Source organism: Hyla sarda, chromosome 4, assembly GCF_029499605.1.
Source record: "Hyla sarda isolate aHylSar1 chromosome 4, aHylSar1.hap1, whole genome shotgun sequence".
Classification (NCBI taxonomy): Eukaryota; Metazoa; Chordata; class Amphibia; order Anura; family Hylidae; genus Hyla; species Hyla sarda.
In genome coordinates, this window is record NC_079192.1 from 180514348 (window position 1) to 180539655 (window position 25308).

General features: G+C 41.9%; 1 protein-coding gene across 6 annotated transcripts in view; it reads right to left on the reverse strand.

Annotated features, from left to right (window-relative positions):
- The window catches only part of LOC130368776 (TRPM8 channel-associated factor homolog), a 62165-nt gene that overhangs the window by 27446 nt on the left and 9411 nt on the right, over positions 1–25308 (reverse strand). Inside the window, exon 1 of one of the 6 annotated variants that reach the window (XM_056572983.1) lies at positions 16049–16069. The exons of the other annotated variants lie outside the window; for them this stretch is intronic. The gene's annotated coding sequence lies outside the window, so the exon portion shown is untranslated. Of the gene's footprint in view, positions 1–16048; positions 16070–25308 lie in introns of those variants that run through there. 6 annotated transcript variants of the gene reach the window in all.

Sequence of the window (25308 nt, forward strand, 5' to 3'; positions counted from 1 at the left end):
CTATATGCTACAATGTACATTATGACATCTCTATGTTACAATGTACAGTATGACATCTCTATATGCTACAATGTACATTATGACATCTCTATATGTTACAATGTACAGTATGACATCTCTATATGCTACAATGTACAGTATGACATCTCTATGTTACAATGTACAGTATGACATCTCTATATGCTACAATGTACATTATGACATCTCTATGTTACAATGTACAGTATGACATCTCTATATGCTACAATGTACAGTATGACATCTCTATATGCTACAATGTACATTATGACATCTCTATGTTACAATGTACAGTATGACATCTCTATATGCTACAATGTACATTATGCCATCTCTATATGCTACAATGTACATTATGACATCTCTATATGCTACAATGTACAGTATGACATCTCTATACGTTTGGCCCCTTTCACACTACATAATTACTCCGTTTTCAAAGTTCCGTCAGAAAATCGGCAGTAAAACGGCAGTTACAAAATCCTATACGGCTGTTAGAAAATCCCATTATAGTCTATTATTTTGTGACAGAAGATAGTAACGGGAGAAATAGTTCATGAACTATTTCTCCCGTTACTATCTTCTGTCACAGAATAACGGCTGTTATTAATAACGGGCTATAACGGGTTAAAACGGCTATTAGAAAAATCCCATAGACTATAATGAGATTTTCTATCGGCCGTATAGGATTTTGTAACTGCCGTTTTACTGCCGTTCTTTCTCACAGAACTTTGAAAAGGGAGTAATTATGTAGTGTGAAAGGCGCCTTACAATGTATAGTATAACATTTCTCTATGTTACAATGTACAGTATGACCTCTCTGTTTTACAATGTACAGTGGGAGACACCAGCATTTGGCACTTGTAGATGCATATATTCCAGCACAACTTTACTCATGGCATAAACTTTAATGTGTGTGAATTGGACACTAACTAGTGCACTTCAAATTTAAATAACATATGAAATGATATGGCTGAACAAGTCTTTTTACAAGCTACAGCCAAAGACCTGGATCCATGTATTATTGTCTTTAGAGCCTTTTTCTCGCTTATATCTTGTCCTGGAGCTAAACTGTCAAAGCATGTAAACAGACTGTGATAGACATTAGCTGACCCCTAACAGAAGCCCCCCCCCCCCCCCCCGATTCTAACTCGCGAATCATGGCACTTCTGGGCCAATCTGACCGCCAGTTTGTGCTGTCAGAAACAGCACCATTCACCCTGGAGCTCGTGTCCACCTCCCATTAGTTTATATTCCCAATCGGGAGCTATGATTGGTCCAGACTAACAGACCAATTACGTTGCCGGCGGGGAATATGAATTCACGGCACTGTGATATCATATATATTCCCTGCTGGGAGCCATGATTGATCAGGAATGAATGACCAATCACGTCTTTCGATGGGGAATATGCAATCATGCGCACTGGCTTTGCCTGTCCAATCCTATTATTGCAGAGTGGGTACTATCTATCGGTGAAAGAGGGAGGGGGCTCCTTCGGCTCTTCATCGGCGCCCCTGTCATAGTATGATGAATATGTTGCATGTAAGCATGTATGTTTGCAAAGTAAAAATAAATTACTTTAGAATACATTTTCTAAAGACACATAATGATAAATGTACAACCAAAAATAGAAAAGAAAAAGCAGAAAGTGATAGCACACCAAATATATATATATATATATATATATATATATATATATATATATATATCAAAATAATTCTTTATTGTACAAAAAATAGTCATATATTATTAAAAACATTTAAAAAGGAGGTCCACAAAACATCTCGGACCAACCTAAAGCCATAGGGAAGGATCCCAGACTTAATCTGTACTCCCCCCACAAACAAAGACACCCGTCTAATATCTATATGTCTAAAGAGTAAGGTGCAATAGTCCCCCTGTGACTTCTGGCCCCAACACAATATAATCTAGGGTACACAAATGGCAGCTCTTATGGGTAAAAAATTTATACAGTCTTGCTGCAAAAAGTGCAGTTTCTACATCAACAAAGCTTAACAATCCATACACTGCTGCTGCAACAATAAATAAATCAAATAACCAAGTCACATGATATGATCAAGGGAGCAAATACATATACATCACACTGTCATGTAGAGAGCGGGTGTCTCACAAAATCCCCACGTGTTCCGTCACTCTTGGTGACTTCCTCAGGGGCGCATGGCTGTCATATCACAAACATGTCTTTATATAACACAAGTATTTAATACCTCAGTGCCGACATAAATTATTATTATTTTTTTTTATTTATATGATTTTTTACACATGTTGGTGCCATTAAGGTATATAAGATAGATATACAAGCTTTGTTTTTCATAAGTTATTTGGTTGGCTTTGGCGCATGCACAGTTGACGATAGAGAGATACTTTAGGAATATTGAGACACACCTTATTTATGTGAGTGATCTATGCGCCATATGATACCAGGATTATTGTTTATTACATTATTTAAAATGCTTGAGTCTTATAATATTGATTGTTGAGGCCAGTTATTTTGGCTCTGACACTTACTGCGCGTGCGCCATGGCTTCGGACCTATTAAGTGATTCACCACGCATGCGCGAATTCAACTACGCGATACAGAGGAAAAACTATGGAACCTGCGCATGCGCGGGGAAATAGGCTGTAAGTAACATATCCGACCGACAGTATGTGCATGCGCCTGCTATGGGAGTGAGGCAGGCTACCGGAACTATTCATAGCCTGTGACATCGGAACTAGTTGCATGGAGTGTGTGTGCATGAATGGATTGCGTTCGCACCTGTCGGCACTGAGGTATTAAATACTTGTGTTATATAAAGACATGTTTGTGATATGACAGCCATGCGCCCCTGAGGAAGTCACCAAGACGGGGATTTTGTGAGACACCCGCTCTCTACATGACAGTGTGATGTATATGTATTTGCTCCCTTGATCATATCATGTGACTTGGTTATTTGATTTATTTATTGTTGCAGCAGCAGTGTATGGATTGTTAAGCTTTGTTGATGTAGAAACTGCACTTTTTGCAGCAAGACTGTATACATTTTTTACCCATAAGAGCTGCCATTTGTGTACCCTAGATTATATTGTGTTGGGGCCAGAAGTAACAGGGGGACTATTGCACCTTACTCTTTAGACATATAGATATTAGACGGGTGTCTTTGTTTGTGGGGGGAGTACAGATTAAGTCTGAGATCCTTCCCTATGGCTTTAGGTTGGTCCGAGATGTTTTGTGAACCTCCTTTTTAAATGTTTTTAATAATATATGGCTATTTTTTGTACAATAAAGAATTATTTTGATATATATATATTTTTGGTGTGCTATCACTTTCTGCTTTTTCTTTTCTATTTTTGGTTGTACAGTTTGCTTTGAAGCAGGGATAAGCACCCATTACTAAAAAGAGTCTTTGTGGTTGAGCCCACTTATTTATTAATATTACATAATGATAAATGTCACCCCTGGAGTTCTGTGAGGTCTCCTCAAAAAAAGTTCCAAGCAAATAGTTTTTTTTGATCATTTTGTCAATAGATGGAATGCTATGTTGTCCAAAAGCTTGTTTGAGTTAATAGACTTGTTCATTGAATTTCAGGATCCGAAAACTAAAACAGGTGAAAACCAGCATTGAGGATATTAAGAATCACTATTGCGCTTTAAAGATCTATCAGAGTATAAGCAGCAATAAAAAAAAATGCAGGACAGGATATATAAGCTCCAGCAATCTAAATCAGGTTTATGATTTGGGCAGGTAGAAGAAACCCCCTTGGGCCCCAAAATCCATTCTCAAAAAGGAAAAGCCCAGGAGCAATCACAGTCCCTCCAAACCGTGAGTTATATTCAGTTCAGCAGAAGCTAAGTCTTCAGAGGCCCCGGGTGACTGATCTGAAGCAAGATGTTCCTGCACCTTCTTATTATAAAAAATCCAGTTTTACAGGAAAGGGGGCGCATGATGTACAAAAATAAATCCACAAATGTTTACAAGGTCCCAGACACGGGCACAATAAATAGGTAAATATCTTTTCAGATGGGGCTGCATTGGGTGTTCTATCCCTACGAGAGAGAGAATAATTTACTGTATACATCAGATTCTGTTGTTCCACAAAACTGTTACCTCCAATCTGTGTAGAGGAAAAGTGGAGCCCATAGCAACCAATCAGATCACTTCTTTTATTTTTCAGGGGCCTTTTAAAGGCCCAATCTGATTGGTTGCTATGGGCAATTGTTCTTTTCCTCTGCACAGATTTTGATAAATGTCTCACTATGTGCACTATGTGTCTCACTTTGCATGGGTGGATCACCTACTGCAGCCCGATACAAAAAGTACATTCTTTCTGCTATGAAAGACAAAAGGGGGTGTCAAAATGATATGTGGATCACGTGTGATATAGTTGCACTATACACGAGTATTCTCCATTGTGTAGTGATGGAGGTGCTTTCAAATCATTTAGAAACTCATATATATAGTGACTGAAATCAAGACCTACAAGGTGTTTCTTAAGCAGGTAGTATGGTTCCTCACGAACCATAACTATTTCATGTTTGACAAGAAATTCCTTCTTCAGGTTTCAGGTTTGTCTATGGGGGCAAAGTACTCATTGTCTGTCCCTCATAAACCTGATCATGTCTTTTTGGGAGGCCAAATATTTGTTTGTGTTGACAACCCATTTTTGAACTGCATACAGTGGTACAGAAAGTATATTGAGGACCTCATCATTTGGAGAAGCAAGATATTGGCCCTCATTTACTATTGCAAACCCCACATGTTTTGTCAGGTTGTGCGCCAGAAATTCGATCTGCGCCAGAATTTGCGCCAGAATTGAAAAAACCCAGACTAACTCTCCATTTTGCTTAGAAAACCTGAAAAAGGGGGCGTGGCCACACGGTAAAGGGGCGTCGTGTCTGAAAAGGGGTGTGTTCCCGACATTTTCACATAAAAACAACATATTTACTAAGGTTTCCACATAAAATGTGGTGGATTTGAACTGAGGAAAACCAGACAGATCAGAGCATGTGTAAAAAAAAAGCAAAATGTAGGGAAAGTGGAAAATGTAGGGAAACCTTAGTAAATACCGTGGAAAATAAATTGTAGGGAATTAAAACCCACAAAGAAACCTACACTCCACTCTTAGTAAATGAGGGCCATTCTCTGTACTACTGTATGCAGAATACAATAATAATGACTTCAATTTGAGCTTTAATCACCAGATTAAAGGGGTTATCCACCATAAGGTGATTTTAGTATGTACCTGGCAGACAGTAATGGACATGCTTAGGAAGGATATGTGCTTGTCTTCGGGCTAAATGGCTATGTCATGAGATTACCATAACAATGTGGCTAGATTTTTGTGAACTGGTATTTCCTTTTTGAGTTTTCTTTTGCCTACAAATCCCATAATTCCATTTTCCTCCCTCCCACACATCAGCCACCCCACCCATTGAAACATAAATGAGCTGCATCATTTCAAAAGACCTGTGGCTTTCAATCAGGGTGCCTACAGCTGTTGCATTAGTTGCAGATTGATCTCTATCCCACCAAGTGATCCCTCCACCCACTGAAGCAGACAGACTCCCTGTCATCAGCTGACTAGTGAGTCAGGTCTCGGCCGCATTGCAACCTGGGAAACAACAGTCATTTTGTATGCTGTTAAAGATAATTATTGGGGTGAAAATCACATATGAATTGTGAGAAAACCATCACACACAGGTACAGACACTATATTATGAACTACACTAACTTTACAGCCCCTGTAGCATAGTCAAATAAAAAAAATTCCTGGAATACCCCTTTAAGTGTTCTCAGGTCTCTTTTCTTGATTTGCTTTTATGAGGTAGGGTGGGAAAGCCCATAACCCTTACATTCAGAAAGCACGGGCAATATAGTGCCACCATACAGTTAAAGGGGTTCTCCGGGAAACTAAACCCATAGCCCATCCTTTCCCTCTCACCAACCTATTTATTTGTCTAAATATCATTCATTAGCTTGGTCTCCCTCCGCTATTACTTACTTGGGTTTGTCGCTCTCCCCCCGTTACTCCTCCCTGTACTGTGCCAACTACCCTCGGCTTTTCAGCGAGTTGCGTGCTCTGCTGGAAAAGTGGAGATCACAATATATTTCTTTCTTTGAGCGCATTGCGGCGGTCAAAATGACTATCCTCCCTAAACTGCTCTACTTTTTTTAAACGCTACCAGTGCGGGTCCCCCTGACTGTGCTGCATTCTTTTCAGTCTGCGAATTTTTGGTTGATTTGATATGCCAAGCATCACCGCCTCCCAATGGCCGTAATGTTGGCTAGTCGGTCCCGTGGGGGTCTGGGGGTCCCGGACGTTACTAAATACTACTAGGCGGCCCATCTCCGCCACCTAGCGGCTTGGTCTTCCTATCATGCTTACAGTAAGTGGATGGAATTGGAGAAACTATGGCTTGCACCTGTCCACTCTAACTCCCTCCTGTGGACACTCCCGCCCACCTCCCCTGATCTCCCCCTCCTAGGACCGATGTCTTTTTTCCCGTTATGTTTGGGCTTACTGCTTTCACCAATTTTGTCTTCTTTCTTCCTTTTCCCCCCTGCAGTCCTTTCTTTACCACCCTGCTTTCCCTCCTGGCCTATCTTCCTGTATGGTTAGGGAATGGAGCTCTCGAGGTCTCTTCTGTTGGGCTGATGTGGTTGATCCCCGTACCCGCACACTCCTATCCTTTGCCCAACTGGCTGCTCGCTGGGACCTCCCTGCCTCTGAGGACCACCACTATAGGCAAATACGCCATTACTTCTCCTCTGGACGGACCTCGTTGACCATCTCCCTTCCCACTGCCTTTGAGCAGCTATGTAGGGGTGGTCCTCAGACGAGGGGGTTGCTCTCTAGTATATACTCCCTCCTACTGTCCCCAGCGGACAGTCCCCCTCCCTCTTATCGCTATATGACCCGTTGGGAGGAGGCTCTTGGCACTACCATTACCCTCCCTCAATGGCAGTTAATTTGGGAACGGGCTTCTGAAGCTTCTGTCTGTACGGCCTACAAGGAAATGCAATTTAAGATGCTTATGGGTTGGTACCATACCCCGGCCCTTCTTAATAGACTGAACCCTGCTATCCCCCCCCCAGTGCTGGCGTTGTGGAGTGGGTTTGGGTACTGTTTTTGATATCTTCTGGGCTTGCCCTCTGATAGTCCCCTTTTGGGTTCAGGTGCAAAAATTGATCTCTACAGTCCTGGGAACTGTTGTTCCTCTTGATTCCCTGGTCTTCCTGCTACACCTCTCCTTCCGGGGTTTGACCAAAAAAACGTTCAAGCTCTTTTCTCACGTTGTCCTTGCAGCGAAAACCCTTATTGCTAAGCATTGGAAGCAGACTCCCCCCCCCCCCCCCCCCCCGACAGAAACTGAGCTCTTAGCTAGGATACGGGAGATCCATTCTCTTGAATGCCTCACAGCCTCCTTGAACAACACCATCCCCCTGTTTCTGGCTGTGTGGGACCCGTGGGATAGATTTACGGATAGACAGCCACCATAATATGGAGTGGGGTTCCCCCCTCCCTTTTCTTTCTCCTATCTGGACCTTCCTCCTTCTTCCTCTTTTCTACCTTTTTTCTCTTTTTTGTGTGGTCTCCCTTTGCCCCCCTCCTCCCTCCCTTTTTTGTCTCTGCTGTCTGTTGATTTGTCGGTCTTTCCTCGCCCCCCCCCTCCCTCCCCTTGTGGCACTCCCACTATATGTATCTGATTGTTTACTTGATATGTATTGTCTTTTAGACTATGCTTGTTCTTGCCCTTATATGTTCATTGGTTATTCACTGACAGGGGGAATCCCTTCTCCATAGTCGGCTTTAAATTTACAGTTTAAAAAAAATATCATTCATTAGCTATATACAGCAGCTTTCCTTTTTCAGCTGTCACTTACAGGCAGGTAATGAGAGAAAAATGTAATTCTCAAATCCACCTTGTCTTGGTGTAAACCCCTCACTGAGACTAGCCCCCACCCTTCAGGACAAAACCACCTGACTTCTGTCTGATTTCTGTTTGGTCTAGAGCTCTGGCTGTACAGCCACACCTCCACTCCCCCCTCCCCTCCCTCTGTGAGAGCTTGTGAGCTGTGAGAGAAAAGCAGTGAAGATTCTTAGTCACATCTGAGCACATAGCTGCTGTTTTCTGCTGAATATCTAATCACTGACTTCTGCTATTCAGAGCATAGCAAGTCTGAAAGAAAAGACATGTACAGTGTGTGTGAGCTGCAGTGTAAGCATGCACACAGATAGTGAAAGCAGTTGGCTGGCAGCCATTACAAAGATATGCATTGACTTCTGGGAGTTGTAGTCTGTGCTGCAAACAAGAACAAAGTATTTAGGAAACATCAGGGGCCAAAGGAGCTGCAAAAACCACACAAATTACTACAGAGGACATAGAACAGGAATTGTGGTGGCTTTGGGGCATTTTTATTTTTCTTAACTTCCCCAGAGTACCCCTTTAAGGCCAAACCAGTTAGGGAACTAGTGAGGGTTAGGCAGAATTGTAGTTAGATACTGAGAAAGAGAGAGAGAGTTAGAGAGAGAGAGAGAGAGAGAGAGAGAGAGAGAGAGAGAGAGAGAGAGAGAGAGAGAGAGAGAGTAATGCAACATTTTAACAAGTTGAAAAAAAAAAGGGGATATGCTAAATGGATGTAAAACAGGGCAAAACAGATTGCTTTGTGGTTACATAGCCCCCACAATACTGTTCAACTATGAAAACTTAACGGTCTGATGGACAATGTGTCATCTCTGTCCTAGGTAGCTCTTTCCTTTTGTAAGTTGCTCCTATCCTTCTAATTATCATTCCTTTGTTTTTTTTTAATCATTTTTTTTTATGTACATATCCTGTATAAGTGCTATGTTCATTTAATGTTATTTATATATATATATATATATATATATATATATATATATATATATTTCCTTTTATTTATTTTATCTTATGTTAAAGGACTGATGGACAAAATGTCAACTCCTTTTTGTATATTTTTGATACAAGAAGCTGTCTTACATACACCCACTGTTGTTATATTTTGTAATTACTGTTTTAAAAAATTACTTGTTATAAAAAAATAACTTGTTATAAAAAAATAAAATATAATGGAAAAAAAAAAGAAATAAAACAAGACACAAAAACAAAAACCCGCTGTGCCCTAAAGGGTTTAAGAAAGAGACTGATTGTTTGTCAGATGAGGATGACAGTGACAGTGTAGGGCAGAAAAACTTGCTTTGCAGAGAAGCCCTGTAAATAGCAGGATTAAAATATCCCAGAAGTTGGTCTAGTAACTAACAGGACTGACTGCATTGTCCCCAAACACCATGTCAGGCTGTCAAAAAAGGAGATTTGTTTTCTAAATATAATGTTAAACTTTCGATTTTGAACTAAAGAATGTACAGCTAGCCTAAACTTATTGTATTATTCGTTGATGTACCTGTGCTTCAGGTTCTTTACTATTTCTAGAAAATTCAAGGGGACAATAATTCAAATCCTTGGTTAAATGAGCAACCTGGTAAATAAGCTTCCATGGTAGATAGAAATGTAACACTACCTATCAATTTGCAGGACTGTGTCTCATGGCTGAGAATGGAAATATTATGAAAAAGGAAAAAGAAAGAGCTGGCACTACAGCAAATGATCACAAATGGCTCTCTGCTGGGAGTAGTAGTCTCTTATCTATATCCGAAGTGCATAAAAAGAATAGCAGCACTCACCAGCTCCTTGTGTAAAAACAGTAAGATGTGATTTACACCTGAGAGGGAAAACTGATAGTGAATTCACATCGAGATTTTGGCATACGGCAGATGGATACGTTTTTGCATTACGATTTTTTTTTGGGTGCATTTACATCACGTTTTTAGGGATATGGCAGCTCATTTGTGAACTGTATCAGTTTCATTGCCGGACTAAAAACAGTGGCAGACAACGATTTTCAGTCCAGCAACAAAACCGGACATCAAAACACACACTGCTTAAAGGGGTACTTCGGTGAAAACCTTTTTTCTTTTAAATCAACTGGTGGCAGAAAGTCAAACATATTTGTAAATTAGTTCAGATAGAAGGTGGTGCGGCACTGCGTGAGTGTCCTGGATGCGGGATGGCAGGTAGGAGTTGGTGTAGCTGTATTGCCTCAGGTGGTGCTCAGATTATACAAGCGAAGTTCATAGTGTCTGTGAAGAAAAATGAAAAATCGGCACTCACCGGTGTGGCTGCAGGGTCTTCTTTATTGAGACATACTCACATCAGGGGTACAGAAGAGAGGGGTGGTGGGGGGACAAGTGGTGGCGTCCGAGCTCTAGTTTCGCACACTTGGTGTGCTTCGTCCGGCCATGGCCCATAATGCCTATGACTGCCTTATATACAAGTGAACCTAGTGCTTCACCTATCACGTACCTGAACATCTCTCACATGATCAAGTGATGTGGTAGGAGGGGAGGTGTGTTAAAAGCAAAGGTAATTAGAATCATGCTGAAAGCTCCGTTCTATCGTTTAACCCTATGTTGCCTGTGGAATTAGTTTTAATGATCCATAGTGTCTCTACTTGTAGTAATTTTGACTCAATTCGTTCATATTTATTACATGACACTTTTTCTAAGCCTACGAAGCGCAGTACATCTGGGTTATTGTTGTGGGCTTCCCTTACGTGGGCCCGCATACGAGATGCTCCTGGCTTTCCAGCGCGTATGGTATAAAAATGTTCCCTAATACACATCTGGAGCTGGCGTTTCGTCTGACCCACGTAATAAAAGCCACAAGGACATATTATTGCATAAACTACATTTTGCGGTAATTTAATTCTTTAATAGTATGAAAGACTGCTCCCAGCCTTATGTGTTTAGTTTCCCAGCAGTATTTGCATTGGCTGCAATTTTTACATTGGTATGTGCCTTTAGGTGTAATGTCACTAAGCCATGTTTCTTTTTTAGCTGATTTAGTGCTACTCTTGGGTTTATTTCTTAGCTTATCACCTCTGGTGACATTTTTTCTGTATGTTATATGTGGTTTGTTTTCTGCTCTTTTTTTCAGGTCCTCATCGGCTTCCAATAGGGACCAGTTTCTATGTATAGTTCGCTCAATCACTGGATTCATAAGAGTATTCTGGAATACAAAGGTAAATCTTTCTTTTAAGTTTTCTGAATTATTAAGTGGTTGTTTTTTTTATCTTTCAGTAAATCTTCCCTGTTGGCTCTATCTGCTTTTTTCTTCCGTAATTTATTACTTCATCTGGATAGTTGTGTTCTTTCAACCTTATCGCTAGCTCATTAGCTTGTTTTACAAAAGTGTTATGTTTACTATTGTTTCTTTTAAGGCGGATAAATTGTCCGTATGGGATGTTCTTTTTTGTCACAAATCTATGGGAGCTATTAAAGTGTAGCAATGTGTTCTTGGTTACCGTTTTTCTGTAATTTTCAGTAGTTATGTGATTCCCTTCTATCCGGAGTTTCAAATCCAGAAACTCCAAAGTCTCACCTCCATAGTTATTGGTGAAATGCATATTTTCGCTATTGTTATTTAAATATGTTGTAAATTCGTTAAATAAAGCTTCTGTACCCGTCCATATTAGGATAATATCGTCTACATAGCGATAATACATTCTTCTATAGGGAAGATATGGATTGGTGGTGCTGTATATGAACCGATTTTCAAAACTACTCAAGAATAAATTTGCATAGGCACAGGAGACCGGTGTCCCCATAGGGGTCCCGGTCTCCTGTTTGTACCATTGTTCACCATACATGAAGGTGTTGTTGTGGAGTACAAAATTAAGGCCCTCTGTAACAAATTCGATCATATTATCAGAAACATTGGTTTGTCTGAGGGACTCTTTCACTAGTGACGTCAATCGAGCACAGACTACTCCCTCCTTCTACATAGACATCCTTTAGAGTTTGGAGGAGGTGCTTGGTGTCCTTTATGTGTGACAATGTAAATGTTTGTAATGGGGTAAGTATCCACTCTAGGCATTGAGATAAGAATTCTGTCGCTGAGCCGATCCCGGCTACAATTGGTCTGCCTGGGGGTCGGCTCAGCGACTTATGGACTTTAGGCAAGTGATACCATCGTGCTGGTTTTGCAAGGTCAGGTAGTAATTTTTCAGCGTTTTTCTCTGATATAACCTTTTTTGTGACATATTTATGTAAAAATGATTTGAGATTGTCAAGAATCTTAGGGGTTGGGTCGGCCGACAAAGGGGTATATGTTGCAGTGTCCGCCAGCTGTCTACCAGCTTCCTCTACATAGTCTGTAGTGTATTGTACTACAACACTCCCTCCTTTGTCGGCATGGATTACTGTAATATCTTCCCTTTTTTCAAATATTTTAAGTGCCTGAAGTTCTTGACTGGAGAGATTCATAGTGGGGCTCGGATATATCATAGCTTTTTCGTCTCTCGTGACTGCTTTGATGAAGGAGTCTATACTGCTGCCTTGTGTAACTGGCGGATTAAATTGAGATTTTTTCCCTTTGTTGAAAAAACTATTCTCCTTACTAAGGCTATCAGCAGACTTCCTATCCTGTTCGAATCCTGTGGCTAACATCGCTATGCATTCTCTATCCATCTCGTCAATATCACCTCAAGGGACCTATACATATACGGTTGTCACTCTCACATATCTGCTCATTAGATTTAGGTTTATTAGAAAAAAACTTATGTAGGCTGATATCTCGAGTGGCCCTTGCCAAGTCTATTTCAACGGTAGTCTCATTAAAACATTCTGAGAGTCCGTAGTTGAGTCCTTTCATGAGGAGGGATATGCTGGCTGGATCCAATGGGTCGTTTGTAAGATTGATGACATTCGAGTTTAGGTTTTGTTCCTCCATGTTGCGTTTCTTTTCTTCTTTGGTTCCTGCATTGGTGGGTCTTGATCGGTTTCTCTTTGTCCTTTGTCTTCCTCGTCTAATCCTTTTTCTTTCTTTTTCTAAAGGGACGGCTTCGTTTTTATTAGTGGATGTACGTTCAGAAAGCGGTTGCATTTCTTTAGACGTTTTATTCTCTATTATGTTGTGGTGGCTTGGGGTTAGATTGCTGTGATATTTATCTGTTTTGGGTTTGTAATTTCTGACTTTTTTATTTCCTGCTTTATTCGCAGGAATTTTATTCTGCCAGATAAACTCCTGATTATTATCATAGTCCCTTTTATCTCTGACAAATCACGCTTCTTGATTTTCAGGTCTTCCTGTAGTGAAAGCAATCTATCTTTCAATTTCTCTGAGAATGAATTAGCTAGATCGGGTGGTGATCTTTTGATGAATTCCAGTTTTGCTTCCTGTAGATGTTCAGTAATATAATCTGAGCACCACCTGAGGCAATCCAGCTACACCAACTCCTACCTGCCATCCTGCATCCAGTACACTCACGCAGTGCCGCACCACCTTCTATCTGAATTGTTACTGCCTATATTTCTACTAGTGCAGAGCAGGCACAGCAGACTTGCCAGTCAGCAAGAGTGTAATACATCTGGACAGCATGGAAACGGACGAGCATACTATGTTGGAGCAATTGGATGCAGCGATACTCACAGGGAGAGAGGACGTGGGAGGATTTTTCCTTGACTGCAATCTCAAGGAAGATATGGAAGTTATCAGTCTGAAAACCCTAGAACATTGTATCACTACCCTTTCAAAGAAGGAAATTGCATCCTTCTGGACCATCCATTCATTGCAATCCTATGAACAATGCGATAGAGCTCCCAGAGGCTTACGTATGTATAAAGCAACCGGCAATCTTCCAGGATGATGCCATCTTCACTCAAACGTGGATTCAAGCTCATCATGAGCATGCCATGAAGCTGCTCCACATAGTCCTCACGCGCAACCGCATAGAGCACGATAAAATCACTGAACATCTACAGGAAGCAAAACTGGAATTCATCAAAAGATCACCACCCGATCTAGCTAATTCATTCTCAGAGAAATTGAAAGATAGATTGCTACCACTACAGGAAGACCTGAAAATCAAGAAGCATGATAAATTTGTCAGAGATAAAAGGAACTATGATAATAATCAGGAGTTTATCTGGCAGAATAAAATTCCTGCGAATAAAGCAGAAAATAAAAAAGTCAGAAATTGCAAACCCAAAACAGATAAATATCACAGCAATCTAACCCTAAGCCACCACAACATAATAGAGAATAAAACGTCTAAAGAAATGCAACCGCTATCTGAACGTACATCCACTAATAAAAACGAAGCCGTCCCTTTAGAAAAAGAAAGAAAAAGGATTAGACGAGGAAGACAAAGGACAAAGAGAAACCGATCAAGACCCACCAATGCAGGAACCAAAGAAGAAAAGAAACGCAACATGGAGGAACAAAACCTAAACTCGAACGTCATCAATCTTACAAACGACCCATTGGATCCAGCCAGCATATCCCTCCTCACGAAAGGACTCAACTACGGACTACTTTGAAATAGACTTGGCAAGGGCCACTCGAGATATCAGCCTACATAAGTTTTTTTTCTAATAAACCTAAATCTAATGAGCAGATATGTGAGAGTGACAACCGTATATGTATAGGTCCCTTGGGGTTCTTCCCTCCTGATATTGACGAGATGGATAGAGAATGCATAGCGATGTTAGCCACAGGATTCAAACAGGATAGGAAGTCTACTGATAGCCTTAGTAAGGAGAATAGTTTTTTCAACAAAGGGAAAAAATCTCAATTTAATCCGCCAGTTACACAAGGCAGCAGTATAGACTCCTTCGTCAAAGCAGTCACGAGAGACGAAAAAGCTATGATATATCCGAGCCCCACTATGAATCTCTCCAGTCAAGAACTTCAGGCACTCAAAATATTAGAAAAAAGGGAAGATATTACAGTAATCCGTGCCGACAAAGGAGGGAGTGTTGTTGTACAATACACTACAGACTATGTAGAGGAAGCTGGTAGACAGCTGGCGGACATTGCAACATATACCCCTTTGTCGGCCGACCCAACCCCTAAGATTCTTGACAATCTCAAATCATTTTTACATAAATATGTCACAAAAAAGGTTATATCAGAGAAAAACGTTGAAAAATTACTACCTGACATTGCAAAACCAGCACGATGGTATCACTTGCCTAAAGTCCATAAGTCGCTGAGCCGACCCCCAGGCAGACCAATTGTAGCCGGGATCGGCTCAGCGACAGAATTCCTATCTCAATACCTAGACTGGATACTTACCCCATTACAAACATCTATATTGTCACACATAAAGGACACCAAGCACCTCCTCCAAACTCTAAAGGATGTCTATGTAGAAGGAGGGAGTAGTCTGTGCTCGATTGACGTCACTAGCCTGTACACCCATATTCCTCACAAGGCGGGTGTACAGGCAGTGAAAGAGTCCCTCACACAAACCAATGTTTCTGATAATATGATCGAATTTGTCACAGAGGGCCTTAATTTTGTACTCCACAACAACACCTTCATGTATGGTGAACAATGGTACAAACAGGAGACCGGGACCCCTATGGGGACACCGGTCTCCTGTGCCTATGCAAATTTATTCTTGAGTAGTTTTGAAAATCGGTTCATATACAGCACCACCAATCCATATCTTCCCTATATAAGAATGTATTATCACTATGTAGACGATATTATCCTAATATGGACGGGTACAGAAGCTTTATTTAACGAATTTACAACATATTTAAATAACAATAGCGAAAATATGCATTTCACCAATAACTATGGAGGTGAGACTTTGGAGTTTCTGGATTTGAAACTCCGGATTTAAGGGAATCACATAACTACTGAAAATTACAGAAAAACGGTAACCAAGAACACATTGCTACACTTTAATAGCTCCCATAGATTTGTGACAAAAAAGAACATCCCATACGGACAATTTATCCGCCTTAAAAGAAACAATAGTAAACATAACACTTTTGTAAAACAAGCTAATGAACTAGCGATAAGGATGAAAGAACGCAACTATCCAGATGAAGTAATAAATTACGGAAGAAAAAAAAGCAGATAGAGCCAACAGGGAAGATTTACTGAAAGATAAAAAACAACCACTTAATAATTCAGAAAACTTAAAAGAAAGATTTACCTTTGTATTCCAGAATACTCTTATGAATCCAGTGATTGAGCGAGCTATACATAGAAACTGGTCCCTATTGGAAGCCGATGAGGACCTGAAAAAAAGAGCAGAAAACAAACCACATATAACATACAGAAAAAATGTCACCATAGGTGATAAGCTAAGAAATAAACCCAAGAGTAGCACTAAATCAGCTAAAAAAGAAACATGGCTTAGTGACATTACACCTAAAGGCACATACCAATGTAAAAATTGCAATCAATGCAAATACTGCTGGGAAACTAAACACATAAGGCTGAGAGCAGTCTTTCATACTATTAAAGAATTAAATTACCTGCCGAACGAAAAATGTAGTTTATGCAATAATATGTCCTTGTGACTTTTATTACGTGGGTCAGACGAAACGCCAGCTCCAGATGTGTATTAGGGAACATTTTTATACCATACGCGCTGGAAAGCCAGGAGCATCTCGTATGCGGGCCCACGTAAGGGAAGCCCACAACAATAACCCAGATGTACTGCGCTTCGTAGGCTTAGAAAAAGTGTCATGTAATAAATATGAACGAATTGAGTCAAAATTACTACAAGTAGAGACACTATGGATCATTAAAACTAATGCCACAGACAACATAGGGTTAAACGATAGAACGGAGCTTTCAGCCTGCTTCTAATTACCTTTTGCTTTTAACACACCTCCCCTCCTACCACGTCACTTGATCATGTGAGAGATGTTCAGGTACGTGATAGGTGAAGCACTAGGTTCACTTGTATATAAGGCAGTCATAGGCATTATGGGCCATGGCCGGACGAAGCACACCAAGTGTGCGATACTAGAGCTCGGTCGCCACCATTTGTCCCCCCACCACCCCTCTCTTCTGTACCCCTGATGTGAGTATGTCTCAATAAAGAAGATCCTGCAGCCACACCGGTGAGTGCCGATTTTTCATTTTTCTTCACGGACAATATTTGTAAATTACTTCTATAAAAAAAATCTTAATCCTTCCTGTACTTATTAGCTGCTGAATACTACAGAGGAAATTCTTTTCTTTTTGGAATGCTCTCTGATGACATCACGAGCACAGTTCTCTCTGCTGACATTAATATAATAATAATGCTTTATTTATTGTTGTCCTTAGTCAGATTTGAACCCAAGTCCCCAACACTGCAAGACAGCAGTGCTAACTACTGAGCCACCATGCTGCCCTTAGCATACATCTGCTATGCATCTGCTATGCACGGTTGCTAAAATGGACAGAGATGTCAGCAGAGAGCACTGTGCTCATGATGTCATCAGTGTTCCAAAAAGAAAGGAATTTCCTCTTTAGCATTCAGCAGCTAATAAGTGCTGGAAGGATTAAGATTTTTTAATAGAAGTAATTTACAAATATGTTTAACTTTATGCCACCAGTTGATTTAAAAGAAAAAAGGTTTTCACCGGAGTACCCCTTTAAAACTGTATGCAGTGTAATTTAAGTGACAGTTTTTGAGGCATTAATTTTCAAAATAAACAAAGTGATTCAAAACTATATGCCAAAATTGTGATGTGAATGCAGCCTAAGGCATCTTTGTGTCAGTTAGAGCTTTGACAATATTATGCCTGGTCTAAACTAAAGTTTACCTTTCAGAGACACAGTTCTTGAATATGCACAAATAAAAGGAGTTTTCCTATATCATAATGTGACAGCATATTTCTAGGATGTCATTACTTTATGATTGCTTCAGATCTGACCTTGGGTTTGTTCATACGAGCAGATTTATATACGGGTTTCCCGCTGCGACTGTCCGCAGGAGATTTTCATCTGTGGAATTTCCGATGCAGAAAATCTGCCGCAAGCCCCATTGAAGTCAATAGGGCCTGTGGCGGATTTTCCGCAGCGGAAATTCTGCTGTGGACAGCCGTGGAGAGCTCTCTCCCTTTCTAACACACAGCTGGAAACCTGTAAATAAATCTGCTCTTGTGAACGAGCCCTTTTGGGCTTACCAGCCATGGTGAAAATTAAGGGTCTGTAGTACCACAGTCTTTCCCTTTGAGGGTCAGTTCACATGACCTTATTTTTGCTGCAGATTTCCTGCCCTTCATCATGTTAACTGACCCTTAGGCCATTTTAACAGGGCAAAAAGTCTGCAAATTTTATTGCACATTAACTTCCACGGCAGACATTTAAAGATATGTCTTTACATTTTGCTGAATTCCATTCAAAGCCCCAATGAAGTTAAGGAGACTCTGAATTTGAGTGGAATCTGTTTTAAAAGCACATAAATTCCTCTTAAATTTCTCTGGAATTCTGCTCATATTTCACAAAACTGAATAATCCATAGTCTCCTTTTCTGAGCAAAATTTATATAGTCGCACGTACAGTATACCGCGCATGTTTGATGCACAGGATTTGAAGCCACAGATTTTATGATGTAGAGTTCAATGTAAACTAAATTACTGAACACAGTTTCAAATCTGCAGCATCAAATATGCACAGGATACTGTATGTGTGAATACACCATATCTGCAGCACAGCTTAATTTGGGTGAATAGGGCTTTCTGCAGTTCCCTGCTTTGTCAGGGAGACGGCTTTATGAATGTGAAGGAAAAAACAATAAAAGAGCCACAGTATTGGGTCACTATTTATATGGGGTGGCGGGGTGTGGTGGTGCAGGGCAGATGTTGTTACCCTAGGGGCAGATGGCATTAATCCCTTGTATTCGTGACGCCAGGGCGTGGTTTATTAGCCTATAACCACTCGAAGGTATACCGCTGAATCCTGGGCTAGGTACAGGGGCAATAAAGCCTCCGGCGCCAAGTTACGTACAACGGTAGAGGGTAGACAGTTGTTAAAGTCTATTCAGTTCAGCCAGGGCCCAAGGAGGTGACAAGTTACGCAGAGACCTTAAGGGCTTGTTGGGACTTGTAGTAGGACTGGACAATTGAATGCAGACCACACTGACTTGACAGATGACAGGGACTGACTTGACTTGACTCATAAAGCTGTGACTTTAGCTTACTTGACTTAATGGTGGCTGCAGGACTGGACACACACACTACGCACGACTGCACTGGACCTCAGCAGGAAGCAAAAGTAAAACTTAAAAAGAGAGAAGCTAGCTACACCCTGGGCTTATATGGGGGAGACTAGCAGGAAGCCCATAGGTCACTCTTGGGATCACCTGGTCACTGGTACCTCATGGTTAACAATCACATGGCATACCACATGTTATAACTCCTAAAGCATTTTATACATTTTATAACACTGTACATGGTAAAACATACTTACAATGGGGAAACAAGTGCAGGGGCCTTGGGGACACTAAAGGAAGCTGCCTGACAGGACATCATGAGCACTGGGTAAAACCTCTCATACTGGGCCACCACATATTTCATATATGACAGTTCAGACCTTTTACAGATTACCTACAATATCTGATCAGGCCAGTACAATATGTAATAAGGATGAGCACTGCACCATCCCCCACGCCGGCTTCACTTAATACAACGCAATGTAAATAATGCCATAATAGTGCAAGGGACCTTCTAACAAGCCACTTTTTAAAAGCATGGCTGATGTTTATTAGATCAGTTTAATGTAGGTGTGGGAGTATAATGTTCTACAAAGGGCTGTGTCATAGTTTGTGTGCTGATTTTATCTCACAGGTAAATGGGATTCAGGAATGATGACAACATTGATAAACTGTCTGTAGATTACTATAATCTCCAACTTAATATAACTGACCTGCTGACACCCTCATTAATCTTTATGTTGAGATCCTACAAACAAACCAGTATTCAGACATGCTATCTCCTGAATCAATATGACTGGCACATCTAGAAACTGTTGCAGCCATAAACATTTCAGTTTATGTTGGCTCAGGGACGTGCACACATAGGCTTCAAAGGGGGCTCTAGCCCCTGGCCTTTTTTGCAGCTGCCCCTTTAACCCCTTAAGGACGCAGGACGTAAATGTACGTCCTGGTGAGGTGGTACTTAACGCACCAGGACGTACATTTACGTCCTAAGCATAACCGCGGGCATCGGAGCGATGCCCGTGTCATGCGCGGCTGATCCCGGCTGCTGATCGCAGCCAGGGACCCGCCGGCAATGGCCGACGCCCGCAATCTCGCGGGCGTCCGCCATTAACCCCTCAGGTGCCGGGATCAATACAGATCCCGGCATCTGCGGCAGTTCGCCATTTAAATGAACGATCGGATCGCCCGCAGCGCTGCTGCGGGGATCCGATCATTCATAACGCCGCACGGAGGTCCCCTCTCCTTCCTCCATGCGGCTCCCGGCGTCTCCTGCTCTGGTCTGTGATCGAGCAGACCAGAGCAGGAGATGACCGATAATACTGATCTGTTCTATGTCCTATACATAGAACAGATCAGTATTAGCAATCATGGTATTGCTATGAATAGTCCCCTATGGGGACTATTCAAGTGTAAAAAAAAAATGTAAAAAAATGTAAAAGTAAAAAAAAAGTGAAAAATCCCCTCCCCCAATAAAAAAGTAAAACGTCCGTTTTTTCCTATTTTACCCCCAAAAAGCGTAAAAAACATTTTTTATAGACATATTTGGTATCGCCGCGTGCGTAAATGTCCAAACTATTAAAATAAAATGTTAATGATCCCGTACGGTGAACGGCGTGAACGAAAAAAAATAAAAAAAAGTCCAAAATTCCTACTTTTTTAATACATTTTATTTTAAAAAAAATTATAAAAAATGTATTAAAAGTTTTTTATATGCAAATGTGGTATCAAAAAAAAGTACAGATCATGGCGCCACTTATACGGAAAAATAAAAAAGTTAGAGGTCATCAAAATAAAGGGATTATAAACGTACTAATTTGGTTAAAAAGTTTGTGATTTTTTTTAAGCGCAACAATAATATAAAAGTATATAATAATGGGTATCATTTTAATCGTATTGACCCTCAGAATAAAGAACACATGTCATTTTTACCATAAATTGTACGGCGTGAAAACAAAACCTTCCAAAATTAGCAAAATTGCGTTTTTCGTTTTAATTTCCCCACAAAAATAGTGTTTTTTGGTTGCGCCATACATTTTATGATATAATGAGTGATGTCATTACAAAGGACAACTGGTCGCGCAAAAAACAAGCCCTCATACTAGTCTGTGGATGAAAATATAAAAGAGTTATGATTTTTAGAAGGCGAGGAGGAAAAAATGAAAACATAAAAATTAAATTGTCTGAGTCCTTAAGGCCAAAATGGGCTGAGTCCTTAAGGGGTTAATGCCCTTTTTTTTTGTACATCTACAGCACTGCTCAAGTCCGGGCAGGTTGTCAGCAAAACTCCTGATTCACATAACCCACCAACCCCGAGCCCCCCTCCTTCCCATCCCCCTTTGGTCTGCTCACTCTCTCTTTCCAGTCTGGCCAGCGCAACATGCCCCCTGAACCTATCCTGAGGCTCCCAGGAGTCCTCTTACTCTCAGGATCCGTACATTAGAGCGCAGGGGCTGCCTGGGTAAATGACGTGCGCACGTCTGCTAGGTCACGTGACCCCAGCAGCGTCATTACAGCAGAGGAGTCCGCGCTCCTGTTTCCCTCTGCATTCCTGAAGTGTCTCCGGTGATCTGTCTGCCCTCTGCCCTGCCTGCCCCGGTAATAGTTTTAATTTAGTGGTTTTCTTATGTGTGACCTTCAGTATTCAAAGGAACAAAGCACTACAACAATTGTAGTTCCTTGTCCCTTTGCATATTGGGGAATGTAGTGCTTTGTCACTATACATGCTGGAGATTGTAGTGCTTTGTCACTATACATGCTGGGGATTGTAGTGCTTTGTCACTATACATGCTGGGGATTGTAGTGCTTTGTCACTATACATGCTGGGGATTGTAGTGCTTTGTCACTACATGCTGGGGATTGTAGTGCTTTGTTACTATACATGCTGGGGATTGTAATGCTTTGTCACCTTACATATTGCAGTTTGTAGTACAGACTCTAATATGCAAAAGGTTAAAGCAGTACAACCCCTAGCATGGAAAGGGACAATGCACTACCACCCCCAGTATGTAAAGTGACATTACAAGCTCACAATCTCCAGCACACAAGACAAGAAGGCACTGCACAGTCTGTAGTGCCATCTTGCCTTGTGTCCTGGAGGTTTTGAGCTTGAAATGCATTGTCACTTTACATAATGGGAGTTGTAGTTCATTGTTGCCCTGAATACTGGAGGTGGTGATACAAAATAGTGAATAAAATATTTCAAAAAAAGTGTTAATAAATGTGAATAAGCCCCTTACCTAATAAAACTTACCTAATAAAATTAAATAATGTAAACAAAAATGAACTTATGTGGTATTGCCATGTGCAGAAATGTCCAAGCTATTAAAATATAATATTAAATCGCACAGTAAATAGCATAAAAGTAAAAAAAATCTAAAGTCCAGAATTGCAGATTCTTGATAAATTCATGTATGAGAAAAAACTGTATAAGCAGTGAATAAAATTTCCAATAAAAACTACAGATCATGGTGTAAAAATTAGCCCTCATATGTGTCACGATTCGGCTGGCTGGAGGTGGATCCTCTGTGACAGAGAGGGATTGGCGTGGACCGTGTTGGTGGACCGGTTCTAAGTTGCTACTGGTATTCACCAGTGCCCGCCGCAAAGCGGGATGGTCTTGCAGCGGCGGTAGCAACCAGGTCGTATCCATGGCTCAACCTCTCTGACTGCTGAGATAAGCGCGGTACAAGGGAGTAGACAAGAGCAAGGTCGGACGTAGCAGAAGGTCAGGGCAGGCAGCAAGGATAGTAGTCAGTGGCAACGGCAGGAGGTCTGGAACACAGGCTAGGAACACACAAGGAAACGCTTTCACTGGCACAATGGCAACAAGATCCGGCAAGGGAGTGCAGGGGAAGTGAGGTATAAGTAGGGAAGTGCACAGGTGAAGGTACTGATTAAAACCTCATGCGCCAATCAGTGGCGCACCGGCCCTTTAAATCGCAAAGACCCGGCGCGCGTGCGCCCTAGGGAGCGGGGCCGCGCGCGCCGGGACAGCACAGACGGGGAACGGGTCTGGTAAGCGAGTCGGGATGCGCATCGCGAGCGGGCGTGTCCCGCATCGCGAATCGCATTCCGGCTGGGAACATTATCGCAGCGCACCCGGTCAGCAGGTCTGACTGGGGCGCTGCGAATAGGAGAACGCTGTGAGCACTCCGGGGAGGAGCGGGGACCCGGAGCGCTCGACGTAACAGTACCCCCCACTTGGGTCTCCCCCTCTTTTTGGAACCTGAGAATTTGAGGATAAGGTTCTTGTCCAGGATGTTGTCCTCAGGTTCCCATGACCTCTCCTCTGGGCCACAATTCTCCCAATCAACCCAAAATTTTTTTTTACCTCTGACCGTCTTGGATGCCAGAATTTCTTTTACCGAAAAGACGTCAGAGGACCCGGAAACTGGAGTGGGAGAAACAACTTTAGGAGAGAAGCGGTTAAGGATGAGTGGTTTAAGGAGAGAGAGACATGGAAAGCATTTGGGAATATGGAGAGAAGGAGGAAGAAGGAGTTTGTAAGAGACAGGGTTGATTTGGCACTTGATATTGAAAGGACCAAGATAACGTGGTCCCAGTTTATAACTTGGGACACGAAAGCGGACATACTTGGCGGAGAGCCATACTTTGTCTCCGGGAGAAAAAATGGGGGGAATTCTTCTTTTCCTATCGGCATGTTTTTTCATCCGGGATGAGGCCTGTAAGAGAGAATTTTGAGTCTCTTTCCATATGGTGGAGAAGTCCCGAGTCACCTCATCAACAGCGGGCAAACCAGAGGGCATGGGAGTGGGAAGGGGGGGAAGAGGGTGACGGCCGTACACCACGAAAAATGGGGATTTAGCAGAAGTTTCAGAGACTCTGAAATTGTACGAGAATTCGGCCCATGGTAGAAGATCTGCCCAGTCATCCTGGCGGGAAGAAACAAAATGTCGCAAATAGTCACCCAGGACCTGATTAATTCTTTTCACTTGCCCATTGGATTGGGGATGATAAGAAGACGAGAAGTTTAATTTGATTTTGAGTTGATTACAGAGGGCCCTCCAGAATTTAGACACAATCCGAGACGATATGCGTAGGCAGCCCGTGAAGGCGAAAAATGTGTATAAAAAATTGTTTCGCCAACTGAGGCGCAGAAGGAAGACCTGGAAGAGGGATAAAATGTGCCATCTTGGAGAATCGATCAACGACCACCCAAATAACTGTGTTGCCATGGGATAAAGGTAAGTCAGTAATAAAGTCCATACCAATCTGAGACCATGGTCGTTCAGGAACAGGCAGAGGATGGAGGAGACCAGCAGGCTTCTGGCGAGGGGTCTTGTCCCGGGCACAGACTGTACAAGCCCGCACGAAATCAACAACATCAGCTTCCAGGGTAGGCCACCAATAAAATCAAGAGATGAGCTGGATGGATTTTTTGATGCCAGCATGGCCTGCGAGGTGTGAGGAGTGTCCCGACTTGAGAATCCTGAGGCGCTGGCGTGGAGAGACGAAGGTCTTCCCTGGAGGAGTTTGTCTGATGGAGGCCGGAGAAGTGGAGATCAGACAGTCCGGAGGCATCCGATGAACGAGAGAGGGCATCAGCCCTAATGTTCTTGTCAGCAGGGCGAAAATGAATTTCAAAGTTAAAACGGGCAAAGAACAACGACCACCTAGCCTGGCGAGGGTTCAGCCGTTGGGCAGACTGAAGATAAGAGAGATTCTTGTGATCAGTGTATATAATAACTGGATATTTGGATCCCTCCAGCAGGTGCCTCCATTTCTCAAGCGACAATTTTATGGCCAGTAGTTCTCGATCACCAATGGAGTAGTTTTTCTCCTCCGGAGAGAAGGTCCTAGAAAAGAAACCACAAGTAACAGCATGTCCGGAAGAATTTTTTTGTAGGAGTACTGCTCCAGCTCCCACCGAGGAGGCGTCTACCTCCAGCGAGAAGGGCATAGATGAAAAGGCAGTCTTGAGATGATTGAATGCGTCTTCCGCTTGAAGAGACCAGGACTTAGGGTTGGCGTTTTTCTTGGTTAGGGCCACGATAGGAGCCACAATAGTGGAAAAGTGCGGAATAAATTGTCTGTAATAATTGGCAAACCCCAAAAAACTTTGGATAGCACGGAGTCCGGAGGGGCATGGCCAATCCAATACGGCTGATAGTTTATCTGGGTCCATTTGTAGTCCCTGGCCAGAGACTAAGTATCCTAGGAAGGGAAGAGATTGACATTCAAAGAGACATTTTTCCATTTTGGCATATAACTGATTGTCCTGAAGTCTCTGAAGA